This window comes from Coturnix japonica, chromosome 27 (assembly GCF_001577835.2).
Source record: "Coturnix japonica isolate 7356 chromosome 27, Coturnix japonica 2.1, whole genome shotgun sequence".
Lineage (NCBI taxonomy): Eukaryota > Metazoa > Chordata > Aves > Galliformes > Phasianidae > Coturnix > Coturnix japonica.
In genome coordinates this window covers 1134516-1141879 of record NC_029542.1, presented here as the reverse complement: position 1 = coordinate 1141879, position 7364 = coordinate 1134516, and the positions used below count along the sequence as shown (strand labels likewise).

The 7364-nt window shown below is 46.3% G+C and overlaps 1 protein-coding gene across 2 annotated transcripts in view; it reads left to right on the top strand.

Annotated features, from left to right (window-relative positions):
- Positions 1 to 917: 917 nt before the first annotated feature.
- The window catches only part of PLEKHM1 (pleckstrin homology and RUN domain containing M1), a 25085-nt gene continuing 18638 nt past the window's right edge, over positions 918 to 7364 (top strand). The window contains exon 1 of one of the 2 annotated variants that reach the window (XM_015885536.2): positions 918 to 999. The gene's annotated coding sequence lies outside the window, so the exon portion shown is untranslated. The remainder of the gene's footprint in view (positions 1000 to 7364) is intronic. The other variant, XM_032440889.1, reaches the window with a different exon arrangement.

Below are 7364 nucleotides of genomic sequence, written 5' to 3'. Positions count from 1 at the left end.
GGGGTGTGTGTGATATGGGGGGATCTGTAAGGGGGTCTATAGGGTGTGCTATAGGGTGTGCTATGGGGTGTTCTATAGGGTGTGCTATGGGGTGTGCTATGGGGTGTGCTATAATAATAATATAGGGTGTGTGTTCTATAGGGTGTTCTATAGGGTGTAGCTACTAATTGGGTGTGCTATGGGGTGTTCTATGGGGTGTTCTATGGGGTGTTCTATGGGGTGCTCTATAGGGTGTGCTATAGGGTGTTCTATGGGGTGGTCTATGGGGTGTGCTATGGGGTGGTCTTTGGGGTGGTCTATAGGGTGTGCAATAGGGTGTGCTATAGGGTGTTCTATAGGGTTTTCTATAGGGTGTTCTATGGGGTGTGCTATAGGGTGATCTGTAGGGTGTTCTATGGGGTGCTCTATGGGGTGCTCTATAAGGTGTTCTGTTTATGTTGGGTGGGTCTCTATGGGTGTCTAAGCGGTGTTTCTATGGGTCGCGTCTATGGGTGATTAAGTGGGTTGCTATGGGGTGATTGATTCTATGGGGTGATTCTATGGGGTGATTCTATGGGGTGATTCTATGGGGTGAGTCTATGGGGTGTGCTATGGGGTGGTCTATAGGGTGTTCTGTTCTATGGGGTGTGCTATAGGGTGTTCTATGGGGTGGTCTATGGGGTGGTTTAATAGTTGGGGTGTGGCTATGTGTGTTCTCACTTATATGGGATTTCTATGGGTGTTCTATAGGGTATTCTATAGGGTATTCTATCTTAGGGGTGGTCTATATGGTGCTCTCTATGGTGTCCATGTGTCCATACACACTCAGCTCTATTTACACCCATCTCTCACCCACGTGCCCTTTTCCCGCCCAGAGCGCGCCAATTCTCTCTCAAGTTCCCGGCCCACTCTATGTTGGGAGTGGCCTCTCTTAGCATCGCCCCCTTTGCGTGATGACGTCACGAGGAGGCGGGGCTTACAGCCGCTACTTCCGGGTTTCCCGGCCGGGTCGTGGAGGCGGTGAGAGGGGGTGGTGGGGATGGGTAATGGGTAATGTGGATTGGGCGATGTGGATGGGATGGTGCATGGGTTGGGAAATTGGGGGCGATGTGGGCTGGGGATATGTTGGGTTTGCTGATGGGGTCCGGTGGGTGCTGGGCCGCAGTGGGGCTGCTATAGGCCCTATGGACCCATTAGTCACTATGGGGCTGCTATAGGCTCCTGGAGGCATTCTAGTCTGGTTTCTATGGGGGCTGCTTCTGGGTCTTCCTTGGATTCCCTATAACCAGAGTTGACATGGTTACACTTGGTCCTGGTGTTGGGTGTAGGTATGTGCCCATAAGGGAGAACTCGTCCCATAACAGGGCAGGACTAGCCATAAGGGCGGACTCGGCCATAACAGGTCGGACTGCTGGGCCATTAACAGGGAGGATCGGCATAATCAGGGGAGGTGACGCTCCTGCAGCACTTTGACACCTTTTGCATCAGCTGCTGGAAGGGGCTGGGATCGGAGCTGCTGCCCCACAGCTGTGGGGTGTTGTGGGATCTGTGGGGCAGGCTGAGCTCTCCTCCATCCCATCCCATATCCCATCATATCCGATCATCCCATATTATCCCATCCCAGTGCCCATCATCCAATATGGCCTTGTGGTGCTGCGATACACATCGGGCGTCGGTTTCGGAGTACCTCCGAGTCCTTTCGGGAGTGCAGAGATCCCATAGCCGGTTTGCCTACATGGTGTTCCTGTTTTTTCACGAGTAGCCATATGCGACAGGAATGTCCAGTGGTGTTTTTTTTCTTTCCTTATAATTTTACATTCATATAAAGGCATACTTGCTGTTGAAACTGGCGAGCCGGTTTATCTCTAGCTGAAGGGCCTGGTTCATGAAATTACACCTCTACGGTGGTGGGGGCCGGGGGGCTTCAAAGAGCTGACGAGTCAGTGACGAGCCCCTTCGCATTTACGGAGGAGGTATTACAACGAAAGCGGTGTTAACAGTTCGCCTGCCAGTTAATGGAGGGGGGGTCACATATGGCGGTGCAAGAGTAAGGATATAGCTTATATCACTTATTAGAAGCGTCACAGAGGTTAAACTGAGTTGAGCAGAATTTAACACACGACAAACAACACAAAAGATACGCACTGGTTACAATCCGCCAGGGGGACCGAATTGTAATGTCGGCCAGAATCTACTCTCACGCGCTATATCAGACTATCTGCGAAATGGTCTGAATCCCCCAGTAAACTTTGTGCGAGTCAGCAATGGAAAAACTTCCATTGATTCCGGCTTTTACGCCACCAGGAGCTTCTTGGCTGGGCTGGAGTCCTAGATAAATAAACATCTATATGAGACTCTCGAACATTCTCCTTCTCTTCTCGAGGCCCACAGATCGCCTCAAGGCCTCCTGGGGATCAGGCATTTTATCAAAAGGCGAGGTCCACAGAATAAACACTGGTGATAAGGTGGGGCAGTGAATTATAACACACGTGTCCCTTCGCCTGGAAAGTTAAAGGGGAGCCTCGCTCGAAATGGAGGCATGGAATTTTGTCCCTCTCGGCCTCCAATAAGGGCACGCACCAGTGTCTCCATCTGCTGCAGGATAGGAAATGGAGGATGGGGAGCTTGACTGGTAACCAAGGAATCTACAGCACGCACTCCTCATGGGCTGGGCACACACTCTACGACTTTCTCCGGCACCTAGGGTAAGATTGGAATATAGGAAAAGGGGAAAAGAAACACACGAACGCTAAAGTCCTTTTATTGGTAGATAAAGCCGAAGGGTTTGTCTGTTGTCCTTTCTCAAATAGAAACAGCCTTCCTGCTCTTAAAAGAAATTATGAAGCTTCTAAAATGGTTGGGGCATTCTAAATTTTCCAACTGGCATTAACAGGCTTGTGGAATCGCTTTGCGCATCTCCTAAAAGAGAATAAAAACAACAAGGGAAACCAATACCAAGGTTAAGGGTCTAGGGAAGCAGAAGATGGAGCCATCGATTACAACCACTACAGCTACATGGAATGTTATGTAGAGGCAGTTGTGTATCTTTACAATTTCTTGCAATGTTTGCGATCGCAGTCAGCAGAAATAATCAGATGAGCTGTACGCTACAATGTGTGCGCTCCATTGGTTGGGTTGCTGGACTGAATAGTCCCTGAAGAAATCACTGGGGGCGCATGCGGGCACAGGCGAAGGCAAGTGAGGAGAGTGCCCTGGGGGCAGAAGCGGCTGATGGTGGCGTATGACGTCAGGGTGTTCGTGTCCAGGCCTCAGCCTCGCTGCGTACTCTGGGGAAGGGCCCCTACATTACAGATGAATGTGTTCGTGGCCATGTGCAGCTGAAGGCAAAAGCCCTTTCTTAATACCGCAGTGACGAGTGTTGTGGGGGACGCTTCTGAGACTTTTCAGGTGGTTGTGCCATTAGTTTTACAGAACTGGCCAGCGGAAGGTCGTGCTAATGATTGGAAAAGTTACCGAGCAAGGATCACCTGGTCATACATGGATCCAACATCACTCACCAGCCCAAGACCAGGGTCCCTCGACGAAGCGTGTGTGAAGACCATTGTGCAAATGCCGTTGCTGGCTGGGTGTGTGGAGGGGCAGCGCTGATGGCATAAGGCTTTCTCTAGGAGCCTGGAGGCAGCAGCAGCTCCAACAGAGCTGGAGAGCTGTCGCTAGCAGGGACAAGTGTCAGCTATTGCAGAGGAATGCGGGACAGATGCCAAAGAATGCGGACAGATCTATCACAAGTACACGGTTGGCTGAGAAGAGGGTCAGCAAAGACTCTTCTTAGAAACGAGCAAGCACGGAGTTTCCAAAGGAATAGTCGCAGACTGCTCCAGCTGCTGCAGATGGGAGGGACCTTTCCCTTGATCAAACTCATGACATGCAATTCTCCAGTCACCGTGGCGGTGCCTCACAAATCCCCATTCTGCTCCCCTTTTCCTTCAGCTTACTGATTTGGAAAGGCTTTAGCAAGCTTGCTTCATTCTTTCTTTCTTTGTTTCTTTCTTTTTGGAAAATAAAAAGCATCTGCCCACTCATCACAGATTGGATCTTCTTGTAAGTCAGAGACCCGGCAAGCTGCTCACACAAACATTTGCTGGGACACGAAGATGAAAGGATCCGCATCTGGCCGACTCAGCAGCCTGTTGTTTAAACAGCAGCACATGATTCATACTCTTCAGTTACGAAATAATAACATGCTTTTAATTTACACGGAATGAACCCAGAAAACTATAATTAGAAAGAGGGTTTCTGGAAATGCAACAAGAAAATATTAATACCATGCAAAAAGTGATCCAAAACCTCCAGTCCCATAGAGCTGTGCTGTCTAAAGCATTGCGATATCCGGAGGTTTTTCTTCTCTATCCAACTAGTTGATACTGCATCTCTGGAGCAATCCTTTGTGAGTGTTTAGCCTCACTGACCATAAATCTTAGCCATTTGACACCCAAGTTATTAAATTATATTTGTGTTACATCATAACACAATGCTTAGCCATACATCAAGCCCCCAAGGATAGCCATGGATCCAGCACATGGTCAAACAAAGCTTCTCCTTCCAGAGCCTCTTTAAAACTGAGAGGGTCTCTGTAATGTGCAGGCAGTGCGTGGTTTTGCTTAGAAGCAGACCGTGTTACACATGCATATTGTCCAGGTTATTAAACTATGGTCACATTTACAAGGAGAGACAAATCGCCAGCACTAGCACAAAGTCATTTCTTATTACAGTTCTTAATTGGGATTTCAGAGAGGTCATCCACGTTGTGTCATAAGTAATACAATTTTGGGGACTGAGCAGAAGTGAGAAAAATAATCTTGGCACTGGATTGTTTAAGGGTGTAAATTCCTCTGCACGTTTGGTCCTTGGAGGATCTTCAGAAGCAATCTCTTCCTTAGTGTGGACAAAGCGATGCCTCATTCGAACACCATATGGATGCTGTCGTGACAGCTCGTATTCATCAGCTGTATGCTAAGGACCAGCTGTGGTTGCTAGCAGTGTCTGCCTGCTGATTGACCTTCCCTGGGGTGCAGCACTCACCAGGAGGAAATCAGAAAATTCACCCCAAGAAGTGCAGTGCCCTTGATATGGGTGAATTACAAAGTCGGTGATTTGCCTTTTGGCATTAGAGATGAATAAAACCATCACATCTTGTCTCAAAACATGTTACGGCTTCTCCTGGTCGATCCCGGTTGATCTCACACCTTGTGCTTCAGTGGTGGCTAAGGACTGTGCAGGGATGAAAGTCCTCATGGTCTCTCTGGCCCTTCCAGCTACACTTCTGGCTGTGGTGCCTGTATGTGTGTGGCTGCAGATGTTTTAAATTGCATTAGGTACCTCCAGAGCTGAAGCCTTAGCAAAAAGTCCCTGCCAAGTGTCCTTCTGCCTCATGAAATACCATACAAGAGCGACTCATTGACACCCAACAGGGGGGAACCACACCTAACAGTTTCTGACATCATTTTCTCACTGCTCCAGCTTTTTGCATGCAAATTTCCCGCAAAGTAATTTCTCTAACAACTTCAATATCTGTACTAATGTTGTAACAAGAGCCTTTCCCATTACAATAATGTCTTCCTAGTCATCAAGTTTCGGGATAATATATATATAATATATATATATCAGAAAAGCTATTCTCTCGGCTGTGCAGACATTTACAACCTGACATAATCTCTTAAAATCTGAATTGTTTGCAATGAAATTGAACTTTTTTTTTCCTTCCAAAGATGTAAAGTAAGAATTCTCCAATTTCAGCTAATTCTTCCAATCCTAATGAGTTTCCTTCTCTAAGGAACTGGCAATGTTCTTTATGCTATATAAATATAAACAGTTCCAGGAATAATTGGAAACTGCATTAGATAATGCATGAAGTTTTTTGGATCAATATCACTTTTGTAATGGATATTTCCAGATCTTGGTATCTGAGACTATTACCCTCTTTTTCTTTCGCTTTTTTCCCCTTCTTCCCTTATTCTTTCTTATCTCATTTTCTTTTTTTCTATCAAGTTACACAAACTTACACTGATTTTGTTCATGTAGATTCAACCTGGCATTGGCAAAATATGTGATTTTGCTGACAAGTTAGGTGATGAACTATTATTAACCCCCAAAAGATAATCTTCATCTCAAGCAGAAAGCTCATGTCAGTCCAAAACATAATTCACTAGAAATAATTTTCCTGAGTTCAAGAGGCTCAAATGTGATCCAAGGAAGAGGGCTTACACTGTTGACATGAGCTTACGCACTTGTCTTGAGATTTCTGAATCAACTCCTCACTCTTGACATCAACTCATAATCTTTTTTTTCTACAAAATGCTACGATCCTTTTTATTTAAGGATTTTTGTGGCTCTGAAGAACATCTTAGTAAGATATTGCAGCTTGCCACCTTGCATTTTAACTGTCTGCCATAATTCTCCTGTGCAAAACTGCTCAAAGTCTACCTGTATTTGAAAGTTCTATGGATTCCTTTGTATTCTGGCATTCCTAACAGAACTACTGTGAAACTAGGGGATAAACCGTGCTGGTTTTTCAGGGCAGTCGTTTCTTGCTTTATTGTAAGGAGTGAGTCACAGGTAGGGCATAACCTCTGTCTGCTGACTCCCATACCCTGAGCTGTAAAAAGATAGTGTAAGTTCTGAGGGAAATACCTGCAGTCTTCCCCAAAGTTGTTTGAGATTTCTTAGTCCTGTGAGGGGCAGGATCCTACCTTCTTTAGCCTTACCTTTTGCTGTGGTTATTGCTATAGTCTTCAAAGAAGATTCCATCTCCCTACCTGGTTCTAGTGGTTCCCCAGCTAAAAACATTTGAGTGCTATAAATTAGCCATTGCACAACCTCAAGAGTGTGTCTCATTGCATGCCCTACCACTAAGGCATACATCTGACTGATAATTCTCACTGATCCTGCAGCCTGGGATCAGCAGTCACCTTAGGCCAAGCAGCACTGTAGTTCCAATAATGCTTCTTCTGTGCCACTTGACAGCCACTTTGTCATCATTCTTCCATCATTCCATCTGCTCTCAAAGCTGACATACAGTTCCTATTTGCTATCATCACCTTTAAATGAGAGAGAAAAAATGCCTAAGCTTGTAATAGTCAAACATGCACGACGGCCCGTCCAAAACTTGGCGCATAATTGCAACTTTCAACCAGATATAAGCATTAGGTCCCTAGATAAGTTATGGTGAAGTCATCCGCCTCTTTGATTGCGTCGGCTCCCTTACTCGTTGCATGAACTGGAATTTCTCCAGATCCAATCCGGATCTTTTCCCTCTCACCCCCCCCTTCAGATTACAACGCTGTCCACATGAGCGAGTTTGGTGCCTACAGTGGCATAGCATGAAGAGAAAGCTGGGCGACTGTTGGAGTTTATGTACTACTGTA